Source organism: Babylonia areolata, chromosome 1 (genome assembly GCF_041734735.1).
Source record: "Babylonia areolata isolate BAREFJ2019XMU chromosome 1, ASM4173473v1, whole genome shotgun sequence".
Taxonomy (NCBI): Eukaryota; Metazoa; Mollusca; class Gastropoda; order Neogastropoda; family Buccinidae; genus Babylonia; species Babylonia areolata.
Window position 1 is genome coordinate 16,843,768 of NC_134876.1, and position 17,501 is coordinate 16,861,268.

At 46.5% G+C, this 17,501-nt stretch overlaps 1 long non-coding RNA gene across 1 annotated transcript in view; it reads left to right on the plus strand.

Moving 5' to 3' along the window:
• Positions 1-341: 341 nt before the first annotated feature.
• Positions 342-17,501, plus strand: part of LOC143291326 (uncharacterized) — a 23,165-nt gene continuing 6,005 nt past the window's right edge. Inside the window, exon 1 of the long non-coding RNA XR_013056504.1 lies at positions 342-886. This is a non-coding gene — a long non-coding RNA (uncharacterized LOC143291326). The remainder of the gene's footprint in view (positions 887-17,501) is intronic.

Here is a 17,501-nt window from a genome sequence, read left to right on the forward strand (position 1 = left end):
GTGCGTAAGTGCATGCCCATGTATGTGAACGCGCGCGCGCATGCGCGAGTGTGTTGATGTACATACCCATGCGAGTGTACCTCTGTAAATATCTTAAGCAGCACACACATATCCAAGCACGCATGTACGTGTGTGTATCATATGCTTTGTTTTTTTAATCAATTTGCGATCTGCAAAAATTCGAAATAATTATTAGACACTTTTCATGTTTCTTCAGTTAAAAACAAAGTAGATATACTCTCCATATAATGCCACACCTAAGCATCCTCGCACTGCTCACAAAGATACCCATCAGAACCGAGCATTGGTTGATACGTGGTTGGACTGTGTCAAAACGCAGCCATGTCACAACGCTTGTTAAAACGTATTTCTCTTGTGATTTTGATGTCGTGGAATGTGTCGACTGCCGATACGACACATGGTCCACAGCAAAGCAACACGGACGGGAATAATACTTCGATCAGTGTAGACCTAGCTGCTTTTTATGGTGAACGGTGTGACACCACACCATCCCCTGTAGAACCCAACACTAGTATTTCGGTTAGTTTGTGCAATGGGAACACCACGTGGCCGAACTGGACACGCTATACTTGCTATCTCCAACTTCAGGTTCCCTTGGGCAACACCATCAAGTTACTCATATCTCAGTGCCAAAATGTCTTTATCGCCGCCTGGCAGTACAAAGGGTGGAAAGTTCAGTACCCACCAGTCTTAGACGGCTGGGAGAACTTTGTTTCAGGCAAAGATATCTACAGCTGGACAAACGTCATGCTGTTAAAATTCGACAATCTGCCGAATGGGCCAAGTGACATAAGTTTGAACTTCATTGCCGTCAGTGTATCAGATGCAATTGGTTTGAAAGTTCTCTTTCTGTCTCCATCTCTTGGTGAGTTCTTCTTTTTCTTCTGGGTTCGTGGGCTCCAACTTCCACGGTCATGCGTTTGCACGAGTGGGTTTTTAAGTGCATGACCGTTTTTTGTTTGTTTGTTTGTTTTTTGTTTTTAGCTCGCCTTGTTGGCTGCTAGAATCCGTTCCTTGGGGGTGCATGGGGTATGTTTTGTTTTAACAAACTACCGAATGACCACATCGATTACGGTATCTTTAACGAGCGTATTTGATCTTCTGCATGCGTATGCATACAGAGGTGGTCAGCACATCTGTTGACATGAGAGATATCGGAAAAAATCTCCACATTTACCCCACCAGGCGCCCTGACCAGGGTTTGAACCCAGGACCGTCTGGTTTACAATGCACAACACACAACCTTTATTGTCAATACTTTGGTACAGAGATTTTCTTTTTGGCAGCAGCACATGTCCAACATAAAAAGAAAACACTCGCCAACAGGCTCCGACAGAGTCACGTCCCTTTGAGGACAGAGCTATGACGTCGTGGTTTCAGCCCGACGAGAATTTAGTTTTGTTGCCTCGTCATCTGTGCATTTTTAGCGTCATGCCGTTTAAGTCCGATCCACCCACACTCCAACCAACCAATGCAAAACAACGATGTTCAATCTTCGCAGCCTCAGAGCCAAAAGCTCACAGGGAGCTATCGATGCAGATGGGACCCTACACTGGTGCTGAGTCCCTTCAGTGGTGTTCAATAGTATCTGTTCTGATCCAGCTGAACACCACACAAGAGAGCCCAACACTGACTACAACAATGTAGCCTGCACCTGTTCATCTCCCTCTGGAGTGGGAATGTCGCTTAGTCGTTGCGCCAGACTGAGTGAGTGCCCCCCCTCCCTTGAAGTGGGAATGTTCCAAGTCAACTTGATATCCCTAAGATAAATTATCATGTTTGCAATGTTAGTCAGTAACAGCAAACGACTTAATTGCATGCAGATCACGACACTTTACCTGTAGTTTATATTGGATTATTATCCATTAACTGTAGTTTATATTGGATTATTATCCATTAAACTAACACATTGTTTTCAATCTAATCCTCGCTTTCTGTGTGAACGATGGTTTGTAATCAGTGGTAGTCTTTCCATCAGCCCCAGTGCCTCCTGCTAATGAAACGACCGCCCCCCCCCCCAGCCCCCTCGTCTCCATCATAAGTGGACAGGGCTCCAGAGACGTGCTACACTGTTGACTTGAAGTAGAGAAGGGTCCAGGCACGAAGGACTGAATGAATGTCAGAACTCTAAAGTTTGTAAAAAACACTTTAAAAACAAGTTGTAAACATGAAGAGATTACAACAATGATCTATATGATTTGATAAAATTGATACATTTTATGTTCGCTATAGCTCTGTGAAGGGGTGACTTACGAGCGATGTTGACGTCATTTGCATATTGTGGATAGTGAATATAATAATGTATTTACAGAACACTTGTTTTGTTTCTTGCCAGGAAAACAGATGATTGATGTAGATAATGAGTGAGTGAGTGAGTGAGCTTGTCTGTGTGTGTGTGTGTGTGTGTGTGTGTGTGTGTGTGTGTGTGTGTGTGTGTGTGTGTGTGTGTGTGTGTGTGTGTGTGTGTGTGTGTGTGTGTGTGTGTGATTTGTTGCGTTCATGCATGTGCGCGTTCATGCATGTGCGTGTCAATGCATGTGCGTGCGTGCGTGCGTGCGTGCGTGTGTGTGTGTGTGTGTGTGTGTGTGTGTGTGTGATTTGTTGGAAAAAGAGAAGGCACAGGTACTGGTGTCACAACAATAATATTTTATCATTGTAATAACTGCAGCAGAACAGTCTTGTGTCTTCCCTTCTGTAGAATAAGACAATTGATCTCCTTTTCTTTCCAACAGTAACCAATGGTAACCAACGTGCACCTTTCATTAGTGCGATAGACAGGCAGACAGCAACAGTGCGAGAGACACGGGATTCAAATGAGATGACAGTAGAGAGACAGTTTTCTCAGTGATCCTGAGCCATATTGACATGTGACCTGAATCACGTCAGTCTTTTATTTTTGACATGGCACTGTCACAAGTTGTCAGTTCAGAGACTGCTCTTTGATTTTCTGAACAGACTTTAAAAAATGAACAGCGGTGATTTTTAAAGTATTTTGAACGAAAAAAGAACAGTAGTTGTTTTCAAGTAATTTGAATGAGCCACAAGGGAAAGGCGATGAATTATTACAGCACAGCAGATGCGGTTACTTGTAAAGGGATTAAACACACACACACACACACACACACACACACACACACACACACACACACACACACACACACACACACACACTATTCTGATCTTGGGTGACAGCTGTTAGATACACAAATACAGCGATATTTTCACAATATGATTCTTTTCCCATGTCCGAAGCTAAATGGGTATAGTGAGGAAATCATACCGGATTGCGACGACTTTTCATCGAGCAGTCCTGGATAATGAAGCGTTCAAAACAACACCACCACACACGCAAAGAACAACAAAACCACCGCCACAAAACAACAACAAAACACATTCCAGTATTCAAGTAAACAACGTTGACGCGTGTCCGAAATGTAGTCAGTATTCCGGTCCCCCTCACCCAAATATTGATTTAAGTAGCATGGTGTCTGTAATGCCTTTTTTTTTTTTTTTAAAGGTAAGTGCAATACATTTGCCCTGAGACGCAAACAACTGACTGGAAATACAAGTGGTTCTCCTTCCTCAGTCCCATCCATCCACAGGTCGGTCTTAGTAGTGTTGAGATATTTTCGAATACTATACTGGTGGGGTATGTGTTATTTTCGAAGATCAGACTGATGGGATGTTTTATTTTCGAAGACTATACTGATGGGATGTGTTATTTTCGAAGACTATACTGGTGGTGTGTGTTATTTTCAAACATTACTGATGGGATGTGTTAGTTTCGAAGATTATACTGGTAGTGTGTGTTACTTTCAAACATTACTGGTGGGATGTGTTAGTTTCGAAGGCTATTCTGGTGGTGTGTGTTATTTTCAAACATTACTGATGGGATGTGTTATGTTTGAAGAATATACTGGTGGGATGTGTTATTTTCAAACATTACTGATGGGATGTTATTTTCGAAGATTATACTGATGGGATGTGTTATTTTCGAACATTATACTGATGGGATGTGTCATTTTCGAAGATTACTAATGGGATGTGTTATTTTCGAAGACTATAATGATGGGATGTTATCATTTTCGGAGACTATATTGGTGGGATGTCATTTTCGGAGACTATACTGATGGGGTGTTATCATTTTCGGAGACTATACTGGTGGGATGTTATCATTTTCGGAGACAAAACTGGTGGGATGTAATCATTTTCGGAGACAATACTGATGGGATGTTATCATTTTCGGACACTATACTGATGGGATTTCGAAGAAATACCGTACAGGCTTTTCATTCCAACACCATCATTAATTTTTGGTTTCAGCGTTGTTACCAAGTTGGATACTGGCGGCACTGATATAATTATAGCACTGTGTTGGTCTGTTCCAAGTCTTTCCAATTGTGGGAAAGGTGTGACGATTTGAAAGAGTAGGAGTGGGGGTGCTTAGATTGTTTACAATGCCAAACGAAAAGATATTGGCACCCCCTCCACTCCCCTCTCCCACACGCACGCGCGCGCGCGCGCGCGCGCGCGCGCACACACACACACACACACACACACACACACACACACAAAAGAGAGCACACACGCACAAGTTAGTTATTGCTGTACTGGTTCGACGATGCTGGAGGTACCTTTTATTTATGGTATATGGTCTGACCTCCCACTTGATTGTCTTTTTCATGTGCCCCACTTTGGGAAATGCAGTCAGTCCGGTCAGTGCTGCCAGAACGATCGCAGAGGAACCAAAGTTAACAGAAAGTTCCCGTGTGGTCAGTCTGGGGCACCCGCCCAGTTGCCCAGAGCTTTGGTAGAACTCCACACTTTTTTTTGTTTTACCACATTTTTTTTTATTAAGCCAAAGGTTGACAGATACAAAAGTTATATACTTTGTGCATTAGAAGGTACAGGGTAAAGACATAATGATGTTCTAAATACTGACAAGTCCACAACAACATAATGTAAGCAAAACAACACATATTCAATAACATTATTACTACTATTTGTCACAACAGATTTCTCTGTGTGAAATTCAGGTTGCTCTCCGAAGGGAGAGCGCGTCGCTACACTGAGAGCGCCATCAATGTTTTCTTTTCTTTTTTTTCCTTTTTTTGTATATTTTCCTGCATTTGGGTTTTTTGTTTTGTTTAGTTTTGTTTGTTTTTTTCCTGTGGAAGTGGATTTTTCTACAGAATTTTGCCAGGGACAACCCTTTTGTTGCCGTGGATTCTTTTACGTGCGCTAAGTGCATGCTGCACACGGGACCTCGGTTTATCGTTCATCCTAATGACTAACGTCCAGACCACCACTCCAGGTCTAGTGGAGGAGGAGAAAATACTGGCGACTGTGCCGTGACTCGAACCAGTGCGCTCAGATTCTCTCGCTTCCTTGGCGGACGCATTACCTCCAGGCCATCACTCCACATAACAAAGTTCCATGGTGTCATTATATAACTTAATCTTATTTATGTACTAAACATGTACACAGAGACCATTTTTGCGTAAATTTGTTATGTTCCATAGTTATGTTAAAAGCATACTTGTCTACTTCATACGCCTGCCTGGGGGGGTTTGTCACGCTCTTCCGGGATTGGTTCGTCCTCAGTTGGTCCCCACCGGCACCCAGCTCTCACCTATGGGTCCTAGAAGCTGCTAGCATGTGGCAGTGCCCAACCCCCGGGCAACGGCTTTGACAGGCTGGCTAAACTAGGTGAGGGTAGCCGACAGGTCTGAAACCGTCTACCCAAGCATGTGAAGACTGGATCCGGTGGACTCTGCGAAAGAAACCTTCATGGTTCAACGGAGAGGAAGGTGGTTGCAGCAGAGCACTTTGGAGTGCTGAGGGCAGGATGAGGCACATAGGACATCCTGGTCATCCACTGCATCCGTTTCCATCTCCAGTCGTCTTGACCTTGTCTTGCCACTGGATACAGACGGTCTCGGACAAGAGAGTGAGGTCGACGGTGCGCAACTCCTCCTCACTATAAACAAAGTCATCGCGCAAGTCATCAGTCATCCTTCATCCCATACCATCATTTTCCCCAAGCCCTGTGGCGACAGGCGAGCGACGAAGCGACAGGTGTGGGTACACTGGCAGTCGTAGCCGCGGACCTGCACACAGGCGGCTCAGGCCATAGGGTCGTTTTTCATCGACTGGAGCAGCGGTGGAGATCGGCAGCCCCCTGAGCGACTGAGCAGTCCTCTTCAGGACAGCACTGCTCACCTCCATGGCATGAGGAAGGGGCTAGAAAAGGTGCCCTAAACATTGCCTGCTCCACACCACCCTAGTCAGCATACCGCGGCTGACGGGGACCCTACTCAAGCGGTCGACACACAAAGGAAATAAAGAAGAAAACAAGGAGCACCCCATTGACCATTGCCACATGGAACGTGCGTACGCTTCTGGACAGAGGCGACTCAGACAGACCACAGAGACGCACAGCACTCATTGCGAATGAACTAGCCAGGTACAACATCGACATCGCTGCCTTAAGTGAGACCAGACTGGCAGAAAAAGGCGAACTCTGTGAGCGAGGCGCAGGCTACACCTCCTTTTGGAGTGGTCGTGGACCTGAAGTGAGACGTGAGGCTGGAGTTGGCTTTGCAGTGAAGACAACCCTTGTTGGCAAGCTGGTTGGCCCCCCGAAAGGCGTAAACGATCGCCTGATGACGATGAAACTCCCTTTATGCAACGGGAAGAAGTTTACCACCATTGTCAGCGCCTACGCGCCCACCATGACCAACCCGGATGAGATCAAGGACAAGTTCTACGAGGACCTGAACGCTGTCATCACCACTGTTCCCAACGCAGACAAGCTCATCATTCTTGGTGACTTTAACGCGAGAGTTGGCTGTGACAGCACCTCCTGGGAAGGCGTGATTGGGAAGCATGGGGTTGGTAATTGTAACAGCAATGGTCAACTACTTCTCCAGACATGTGCCAAGCACAACCTTCTTATCACAAACACCGTCTTCTGCCTCCCTACCCGTAACAGGACGTCATGGATGCATCCTTGCTCTGGGCATTGCCATCTCATCGACTTTGTCATTGTCAGGAAGAGGGACAGGCAGGACGTACGAGTCACGAGGGCCATGTGCGGCGCTGAGTGCTGGACAGACCACCGCCTTATCGTCTCCAAACTCAACCTCCGCATCCAGCCCAAGAGACGGCCTCAGGGCATGAAAGCACCCAAACGCCTGAATGTCAACAAGCTGGAGCTAGGCAACATCAAGCAGAGCTTTGCTGACACCCTGGAGGAACGCCTTGAGTCCACCGTGCTGGACAACCAGAATGTGGAGGCAGCATGGGGCACACTGCATGAGACGGTGTACAACACTGCTATGGAGTGCCTTGGGCCTTCTGCCAGGAAGCACAAAGACTGGTTTGATGAGAACTGCACTGAGATCAAGTAGCTGCTGGAAGACAAACGCCAAGCCTACAGAGCCCACATTGAAGATCCCAAGTCACAGTCAAAGAAAGACATACTGAAGAGCGCACGCAGCACCATCCAGCGGAAGCTGCGGCAGATGCAGGATTCCTGGTTGAGCAACAAAGCTGATGAGATCCAGGGCTTTGCAGACAGGACCGACATGAAGAACTTCTATAACGGCCTGAAAGAAGTCTACGGTCCCACCACCTCTGGATCTGCTCCACTCCTCAGTGCTGATGGTTCTACCCTAATCACTGACAAGGACGGGATCCTTGAGAGATGGGCTGAACATTTTGACAGCTTACTGAACCGCCCTTCCACCATCAAGGATGAAGCCATCGACCGACTCCCCCAGGTGCCAGTCAGTGAGTCGTTGGATGCCATTCCAACTTTGGAGGAGACCCAGAAAGCTATCCGTCTGCTATCCAATGGTAAAGCCCCTGGCTCAGACTCCATCCCAGCTGAGGTCTACAAAGAAGGTGGTATGGCGCTGACTGAGAAGCTTCATCAGCTGTTCCAGCTCATCTGGCAGCATGAGGCAGTTCCACAGGACTTCAAAGACGCTTCCATCATACACCTGTACAAGCGCAAAGGAAATCGTCAGGCCTGTGACAACCATCGTGGATTATCCCTGCTGTCCGTCGCAGGCAAGACTGGCCAGAGTGCTACTCAACCGTCTCATAGCGCACCTTGAGCAAGGTCTCCTACCAGAGAGCCAGTGTGGCTTCCGGAAAGAACGCGGGACTATCGACATGGTGTTTGCTGCCAGGCAGCTCCAGGAGAAGTGTCAGGAACAGAACGTCGACCTTTTCTCCACCTATGTCGATCTGACCAAGGCCTTCGATACTGTTAGCAGGGATGGCCTTTGGAGAATCATGGCGAAGTACGGATGTCCCAGAAAGTTCACCACCATCATACGGCAACTACACGATGGGATGCTGGCCCGAGTCCAAGACAACGGAGAGACTTCAGAACGATTCCCTGTCTCCAATGGAGTCAAGCAAGGGTGTGTTCTTGCCCCCACCCTGTTCAGTCTCATGTTTTCAGCCATGCTGACAGATGCCTTCAGAGACGCTGACGTAGGCATTGGCATCAGGTACCGCACAGATGGCTCACTCTTCAACCTCAGGAGGCTTCAAGCAAAAACCTTTCACACAATGAACCCAGTCTTCAAAATACAAAACATTGCCATCTGTCTTAGATTTGCTATTAAAAACAAAGGCTTCCATTGAATATCTGGCTTGTCAAGTACATCACTTGATCGTAAAATTCTGAATAATTACGGAATACAACTTTCCAAAAGGGGTTTGTTAAACACCCTCTAACTGTCAGAACTATTGGATCATATTCCTGTAACATTTCAACTTCTGGACATATTCTTAACAATATGCTTTTGCCATTTTGGACACTGACAAATGTCATTATTATTTTCAGCCATGTGAGTTTCAGAGAGTTCATGATTGATTGAATATGCCGAATATTGATACTCCCATTTTGTACACTGTGCGCTACTACTGATTTTTTCCGTTGATCGATCGATCGATCGATCTCTCTCTCTCTCTCTCTCTCTCTCTCTCTTTTATCCCATACAAAAATAATAAAAACATTTTTGCAATGCTTGAATACTGTTGTCTGATGGATTTGGAAGCACAATCCATAAGTCAGTTCATTTTGACAATATAATGGACTTGAGGACAACTATTCTTCCTAGAGATGTAATTGATCTCTCTATCCATATATTGAACATTGTTTTAGTTTCATTGAACTTATCAGTTATATTTAGTTTCGTTATATTCTGCATATCGTTAGTAAACCAGAGCCCTAGGATTTTAAACTGTGAATTCCAATTCATTTTTTAATTTGATAGAAAATTTACGTTTCCAATCCATAATTGCTTGTTTTTATATAATACAAATTGAGTCCTGAAATTGATTCAAATTCCTCTACTTCTTTAAATAATTCTTCATATGAAGTTTTACCACCTTCTATATAAAAAAGAACATATCGTCAGCAAACCTGCTGATTTTGCATTCTATCCCTAAATCGTTATGCCTTTTTTGTTCCTATTCTCAAGAATTTTGCAAGCCATTAATTCTGCACATAAAATAAGCAAATACGGTGAGAGTGGGTCTTCCTGACTTCATCCTCGCTCAATCCGTATACTTACAGATGCTTTACCATCAACCAGTCTTGACCTCCCGAAACCTGGAGGGGGTCAAGCTGGTGTTCTCTTGGCCCCCTCCCGGGGGGAGGGGGGGGGGTTCACTACCTTGTCGTGGTCGGGAGGCTTAGTGGCCAGTGATTGAGCGAGCTATGTCGGCGGGGGCATCAGTGCTTCCGGGGGTTTACTGCTCTAGTCCCAGGTCTTAATTGACAGCCTACATAGCCATTGTAGCTGTTCAGGCTGAATAAGTGGTGGTTTTTGTACTGATGCCCCTGATAGGGCTTCCCATGCCGAATTTTCGTGAGTGAGGCCCAAACTAAAAGTGACCCACTGTCCCTTTCGCTATTCTCTATTCTTCTTTTTACCGCCTCTTTTCTGTCCTCAGCTCCCCATCAAGCCTTCTTTTCCACATTCTTTTTTCTCTGCTGCCTTTTTCAGGCCCACCGTGATTGCCGTGCGGCGCGACCTGTGATGGAGGGGAATGAGATCCTGGGGATTGAGAGAGCACGCTGCTCTCAACACATCCCTTTGGCTCGGACCTCTCCTAAGACAGGCGGCACACATTGGCCCGTGTGTGTCAATCGGCTACCCCTTCGTGGGGCTGGGTCAAGACTGGCAGTTTGGAGGCTAACGAGGATAACCCCCGTAGTACTCGGTTCTCTGTCCCCGGGGGCTGGGCATGATCGGGGGGAACGCGTTGGAGCTAAACTGTTAGTCGTATATCCCTCCCGAAACCTGGAAGGGGTCAAGCTGGTGTTCCCTTGACCCTGGCCCCTAAGTTGGACCCCATGGTGGGTGGGTAAGGGAGGGATGAATGTACAATCATAAAAATCATAGCTTCCAACCAAATACCCCCCCCTAAACTTGGGAAAAGGAGGAGACCGGGAACTGACGATTCTGACTCTGATTCGGAGGTCGGTGAGACCTCTGGATTTTGGCCGTCGTGGCTTGTGGTGGAGGGCACCGATGACAAGCCCTTGTTGGCTCTCAGCCCCTTCGCTATCCAGAAGGGCTTCCAGTGTCTGTCAGGCTCACTGAAATCTATCAAGAGGCTGAGGAGCGGAGCATTTCTGGTGGAGACAACGTCAAAAAGGCAGACACAGCTTCTGCTTAAAGCAACCACTTTTGTGGATAGGGCGGTGAAGGTTTCCCCTCACAAAGGACTGAACTGTTCGAAGGGGGTCATCAGATGCCCGGAGTTGAGAGGAGTGTCTGAAGCAGAGATCAAGAGCGAACTGTCCTCTCAGGGAGTGATGGATGTTTACAGGGTGACAGTAAGGAAGGGGTCGGACAGAGTCCCGACCAACACATTTTTCCTTCTGCTGCCCGAATGTCCCCAAGGACATGCGAGTCGGATACCTGCAGTTGAACGTAAGTCTGTACGTGCCGTCCCCTCTACAGTGTTTCAAGTGTCAGAAATTCGGACTCGTGCGGGACCGCTGCAAGGAGGAAGAGGCGTGTGGCACCTGTTCAAAGGCGGCGCACCAGGGCGAATGCGTCAGTCCAGCCCGTTGTGCGAACTGCGGAGGCGGCCACCCGTCCTCATCAAAAGACTGCCCCACCTGGAAAAATGAAAAAGAAATCCAGAAGGTGAAGACGGAGAAGAAAATTTCTTTCTTTGAGGCACGTAAACAAGTGGAGGCTGCATTACCTAAGGCGTCTTACGCCTCTGTCGTCAGAACCAGACGTTGCGATCCAGACGACGTCCACAGGGACGCAGACGGACGACTTACCCACATTGGTAGAACCGTTGGCCTTTGGTGGAGGTGCTGTGTCCACCCCTTCCCATCCTGTACGGCGGTCCTCGGGGGCTGCTGGGCGGGAGCGGAAAGCCTCGGGCGGAGGCACGGTGTCCGCCTCCCGTCCACCACCCCACCGCCCGGCCCCCCTCGTCCCGCCTCTCGTCTGCCTGCCCCTCGGGCTGGTGGGAGTGGCCAGAAACCCCCCGTACCTCCAAAACTCAAGGAGGGGAGGGTTGCGGCCTCGGCAGGGTCGGGAAGAGCCGAGGTGGTGGATATTCCGGCTTGGTCGGAATCGGACAAGTTTTTAAGTTAAAAAAAATAGATATGCGATCTTGGCCGACCTTGAGCCACCACAAGCAGAGGAGCAGGGGGTAGCGATGGATTAGGCTGCTGCTTTATTATCTTTAACCTTTTTAATGGCAGTGATCCACTGGAACATCCGTGGGTTCTACGCCAATTTCCAGGAACTCCAGCTGCTTTGTCGTGCCTTGAAACCTTCAGTGCTGGCGCTGCAAGAGACTCTGCAAGGTGATGGCAAGGTTTTATCTCTCTCTGGTTTTAACTCCGTTTTTAAACCCGCTCAACCGAAGCAAGAGGGATTGACAGGAGGTGTCGCTCTTTTTATACGTAAGTCCCTTTTATACAGTACAGTTCCTTTAAGCACCCCTTTAGAGGCAGTGACAGTCAGAGTCACACTTGAGAAAACCATCACTGTCTGCTCTCTGTACCTTCCTCCTTCCGTCCGTGTTCTGAGGCAGGACCTCATGAACCTGGTCGACCAGCTCCCACGACCGTTTCTACTGTTGGGCGACTTCAATGGCCACTCCCCGCTCTGGGGAAGTGAGATGACATCAGCCCGAGGTCTTCTTTTGGAAAACCTTCTTTCTGATATGGACTTGTGCTGTCTTAACGACAAGTCACCCACTTACCTTCATCTGTCCTCTGGAAAGCTCTCGTGTTTAGATCTGTCGGTCTGCGATCCATCGTTGGTCCTGGACTACGAGTGGAGAGTGCACGACGATCTGCATGGGAGTGACCACTTTCCTGTCGTCCTCCGCCCCACAGATGGGGAAGGTGACTCTCTGCCGGACAGCCTGAACTATGACAAAGCTGACTGGGGAATTTTTACCACGAAGTTAAGAGCGGAACTGCAGGAAGAAACAGTATTAAAAAGCAAGGACCCTGCTGACACTCTGACTCAGATTGTTTTAGATTGCACCAAAGCAGCAGTCCCATCGTCTACCTCCAAGTCTCAGATGCCAAGAACGCCCTGGTTCAACGCGGAATGTCGGGAGGCCCGTAAGTCTCGGAAGAGAGCGCAACGACGCGTATTTCGGAGACCGGAGACCGATAGCGTTCGAACCCATCAACAGCTGAGGGCGAAAGCCAGGTATGTTTTTAAAAAGAGCCAGAGAAAATCATGGAGAGATTTTTGCTCTTCCTTAACCTCCAACACACCCAAGAAGAAAGTGTGGAGGGTTTAAAAAAAAAAAAAATTAAGGGCAAAAACGTCTGCCCAACTTTTCATCATCTTAAACTCTCAGACGCTCTGGTCACAGAGAAGAAAGCAGTTGCCAATTTGCTTGCCTCCACAATCGAACTGAACTCTAGATCTGCCAACAAATCTGCTCGGTTTCTCAAAACCAAAAACCTGAAAGAAAAAAACACCCTGCAACTTCTCTTGTGGCAACATAGAGAGCTACAACCTTCTTTTCACTATTAATGAACTAAAATCTGCCCTTCAGACCTGCACGCATTCCTCTCCAGGAATGGACGAGATCCATTATAAACTCTTAAAACATCTTCCCGAAACCTGTCTGGACACCCTGCTCAAAGTTTACAACCACATCTGGATCACAGGCTTTTTTCCACCCTCCTGGTGGAAAGCCCTCATAATCCCGGTACCAAAACCGGGAAAAGACCCCTCGAACCCCTCCAACTACCGCCCAATAGAACTGACCAGCTGCATCTGCAAACTGATGGAGAAGATGGTCAACGGTAGACTGATGTGGAAACTAGAGACCGACGGCCTTCTGGCGAAAGAACAGTGCGGTTTCCGCAAGCATCGCTCTACCGTTGACCATCTGGTTCGTCTGGAAACCACTGTAAGAAATGCCTTTGTAAACAAACAGCATGTGGTGGCCATATTTTTTGACTTAGAGAAAGCTTACGATACCACCTGGAAATTTGGAATCCTCTCGGACCTGCACAAGCTCGGCTTCCGAGGACACCTGCCCCAGTTCATCCACAATTTTTTGCAAGACAGACAATTCCAGGTGAGGGTCGGCACCACTCTGTCTGACATTCACGAGCTGGAGCTGGTTGTTCCGCAAGGGAGCATTCTGTCGCCAGCTCTCTTCAGCATCGTTCAATCCGTTCAGAAGGGATCGGACAGGTCGCTGTTCGTGGACGATTTCGCCTTGTATGCAACTGGCAGCACGTATGCCAGCATCCAGCGACGGCTTCAGCTCTGCGTCGACAAAATCCAGTGTTGGGCAGAGGAGAATGGCTTCACCTTTTCGTCATCCAAAACTGAATGTATTCATTTCGCCAGTTCTATCTGGACCCTGAAATCCGTCTGGGAAAATCCACCATCCCGGCGGTCAAGGAAGCCAAATTTTTAGGGGTTGTTTTTGATCAGAAGCTGAACTTCCTCAGCCATATCAAACAGCTGAAAATATCTTGCCAAAAAGATCTGAACATCATCCGAGTTGTAGCACACACGGGCTGGGGTGCTGATAAGAGAACTCTCTTGCACCTCTACAGAGCCCTGGTCCGGTTCAAATTGGACTACGGAAGTGTAGTATACGACTCGGCCAGACCGTCTTACCTGAAACTGCTGGACCCTATACACCACCAAGGGCTCCATCTCAGTCTAGGTGCTTTCCGCACCACCCCTGTGCACAGCCTGTATGGAGAGGCGTGGGAACCGCCTCTCTCAAACCGCAGACTGAAGCTGACCCTAAATCATTACTTGAAACTGTTTTCTGAACCTACAAACCCTGCTTACGACGCTGTATTCAACAATCCTTTCGACAAGAAATTTAAAGACAACCCAAACTGCATCCCTCCTCTTGGATCCGCATTCAGCCGCACATAGAAAATGCCGATCTGGATGTCGGTGGCATTTCAGAATTCTCCAAGTTCCCTGAGGACCTGAGGTCCAATTCGATCTGGCCTCTTACCGTAAAGACTTCACCAGTTCTCTGGCCTACAGAACTTACTTTTCGGAACTCTGCCACAAAATTTCCCACTTTTCAAAGAATCTTCACTGATGGTTCCAAGTCAGAGGACGGAGTCGCTGCATCTGCGTTCTGTCCCGCCTTTCCTGACCGGCCCTCAACGGAACACATTCTGTCTGACAGCTCAGTGTACACTGCGGAACTGACCGCACTGGTTCTGGCGGTAAAAATGGTTCTCTTTGAAACAAAAGAGATTCATGATCTTTTCCAACTCCTTGTCAGCCCTGGAGGCGATCGCCTGCAGGAATATCACTCATCCCAAACTGCTGGAATTTTATGAAGCTTTTACTCTCGCAATGAAGAAAGGATACGATGTTGTGTTGGCCTGGGTTCCCGGACATGTTGGCATTTGTGGTAAGGAAAGGGCAGGCCTGCTGGCCAGGAACGCTGTAAAGAAAGAATTATCCAGATCATTTGTACAATACACAGACATGAAGCAGAAGGTGAACACTTATGTTAAGGATCTTTGGCAAGAGGAGTGGAACACCCAGACGGACAACAAGCTCTTTCGGATCCGTCCAGACCTACAAGAGACCCTCCCTTCAGGGGTGAAGAACAGAAAGGAGGAGTCTGTGCTGTGCAGACTGCGTGCGGGACACACTTTTTTTATACTCATTCTTACTTGTTGAAGGGGGAAGAGGCCCCTCATGTATTCCCTGTGATGAGCCTCTCACCGTGAAACACGTGCTCCTTGACTGTTGGGATCTGCATGATGTTAGACACAGACATTACACGGCGGTTTCTTTGAAGACCTTGTTTCGTGATGTCCCTCCGTGGGCGCTGATGGACTTCTTGAAAGAAGTGAACATTTTTAACCAGATTTGAAGGTTTTAAACTATGGAAGTTTTTTGAGTGGAAAGTTTGAAGTGGTGACTCGTTTTAATTGTTTTTTCTTTACCCTTGTAGTAGTTATTAACGCGGCGATAGCCTTGAGATGGCCTTAGTGGTCGGCGAGGCTCTAAGCACCATAATTTCATTTCATTTAATTTCACTTAGTTTTTCAACACATCAGCATCTCATGCAGACGTTCTATTCTTCATCTGAAGATCTAAATCTGCATTGCCTTGAAAAGCAACGCGCAGCAAACTAGAGGAATGTGGCAGAAATGTTAAGACCTGTCTGCCTGTACATGTGTCCGTAGGCTCTGGGTTCGAATCCTCGTCTCACCCTTTCTGCCAAGTTTGACTGGAAAATCAGTGAACGTTTAGCCATTCGAATTAGACGATAAACTGAGATCCCGTGGACAGTACGCACTCTGCGCACTAGAAAACGAGGAAATGTTCTCAGGCAAAAATCTGTAGAAAAAATCCACATACAGATATATATGCATTAAATCAAGGCCTGACAAACGCGTTGGGTTATGGTGCTGTTAGGCATATAGCAAGCAAATGTGTTGTGGCGTACGCCTATATGGATTTGTCCGAACGCAGTGACGCCTCTTTGAGAAACCGAAACTGAAACTGAAGCAAACTGAATTGACATCTGCTCATGATAATTTTCTTCTTCTTTCCCCCCATTTCAAAGTGATGGATGGGCGTTTACAAGGTATTTTATCCCATGCACAGTTTTTACCCGAAACGGGGTGGTGGTCTGTTACGACTGGGCATTTACGGTAATTCGGTGTGTACTTTCATCATCGTAAGAAACACACCGCTGTTTTCACTTTTGAAAACAGGAATACAAGGAACACAGAAGCAAAAGATCTCATGCAACAAATGTCTGCACTGTGGCCACGTGTCAGCATGTTGTGATGGGGAGGTGGTGCGTACGGGTTGCTTGCAAAACAGGGACATAAAAAAAATTGGCTGTCCTAATGTGCCTCTTACTTTGGAGGAAAAGGACCATGAAGGATCACCAGTTGTTGAAACCAATACAAGACATGACAAGGAGTAGTTGTTTGAAAAAAAAGACACAAGGGATACACGAAAAGGCATAAAACCATATCAATTTGCATTCAGGACATAAAGGTGAAACAAATCAAACAAACATCAACAAAAGCAAAGATGATCTAGCTATTTGATTTTCATGAATGAATACACTATGGAAACTAATTTGACTAACTTTAGGTCATTCTAAAAATTACCAGATCAAAAAGAATAATGTAACTTATAACTTATTTCATTCACACAGTTCACAGAGAATCTATTCCTGGTGTTTGGCTGTGGTAGGAGCAAATGCTAGACAGTTAAGAAAGCCGTTAGTTTCGTGAGACGAGGTTTACCATTGGTGATAAACAATGTTTAAAAATGCAGAATATTTAAACTCCAAAAAAATTCGTCAATATTTATTTCGGTATTCGTGAAAATGAGCACTTGAAATACAATGATACTAATATCCAGTTTCTCCAGAGTTAAACGCCAATTATATTCTTTCATTATGTGGAACAACTCGTTCCCTTTCTATCTGAACAGGCATTTGGTGATTTAACATTCCCAACCGTACACATATGAGAGCAGCATTTTCAGGCCGTATCTTTAAAATAGTGTTACATTGATAAGCACTTAATGTTTCCCCCGAGACTGACGCCCTCTGTCTTGTTAAACTGTCCTGTTTAGTTACTTAAAAACTCAATATATACCTTTCAATTTTCATGAATATCAGATAATTTCTCGATTCAGTCTACTTCTAGCACCAAAGCATGAATGTAAACCTGTCGATTTATTTGTTAAAGCATTCGTGTTTCTAGAAGGACTGATGGTAGACTCTTCTTTGATGTTACATAGTTTAATGATTGTTCAGCTGCACTTTATCACGAGGAGGAATGGCCTTTTGTTTAGCCGCACCCTGTGATAAGGGGTTATGGTCTGTAAGGTTACAGGATACAATATACGTATCCGGATGTACCTCACTCTGTGTCTCGGTGTCACTCTGTCTCTTTTCTTTTCTTTTTTTTTTTTTTTTTT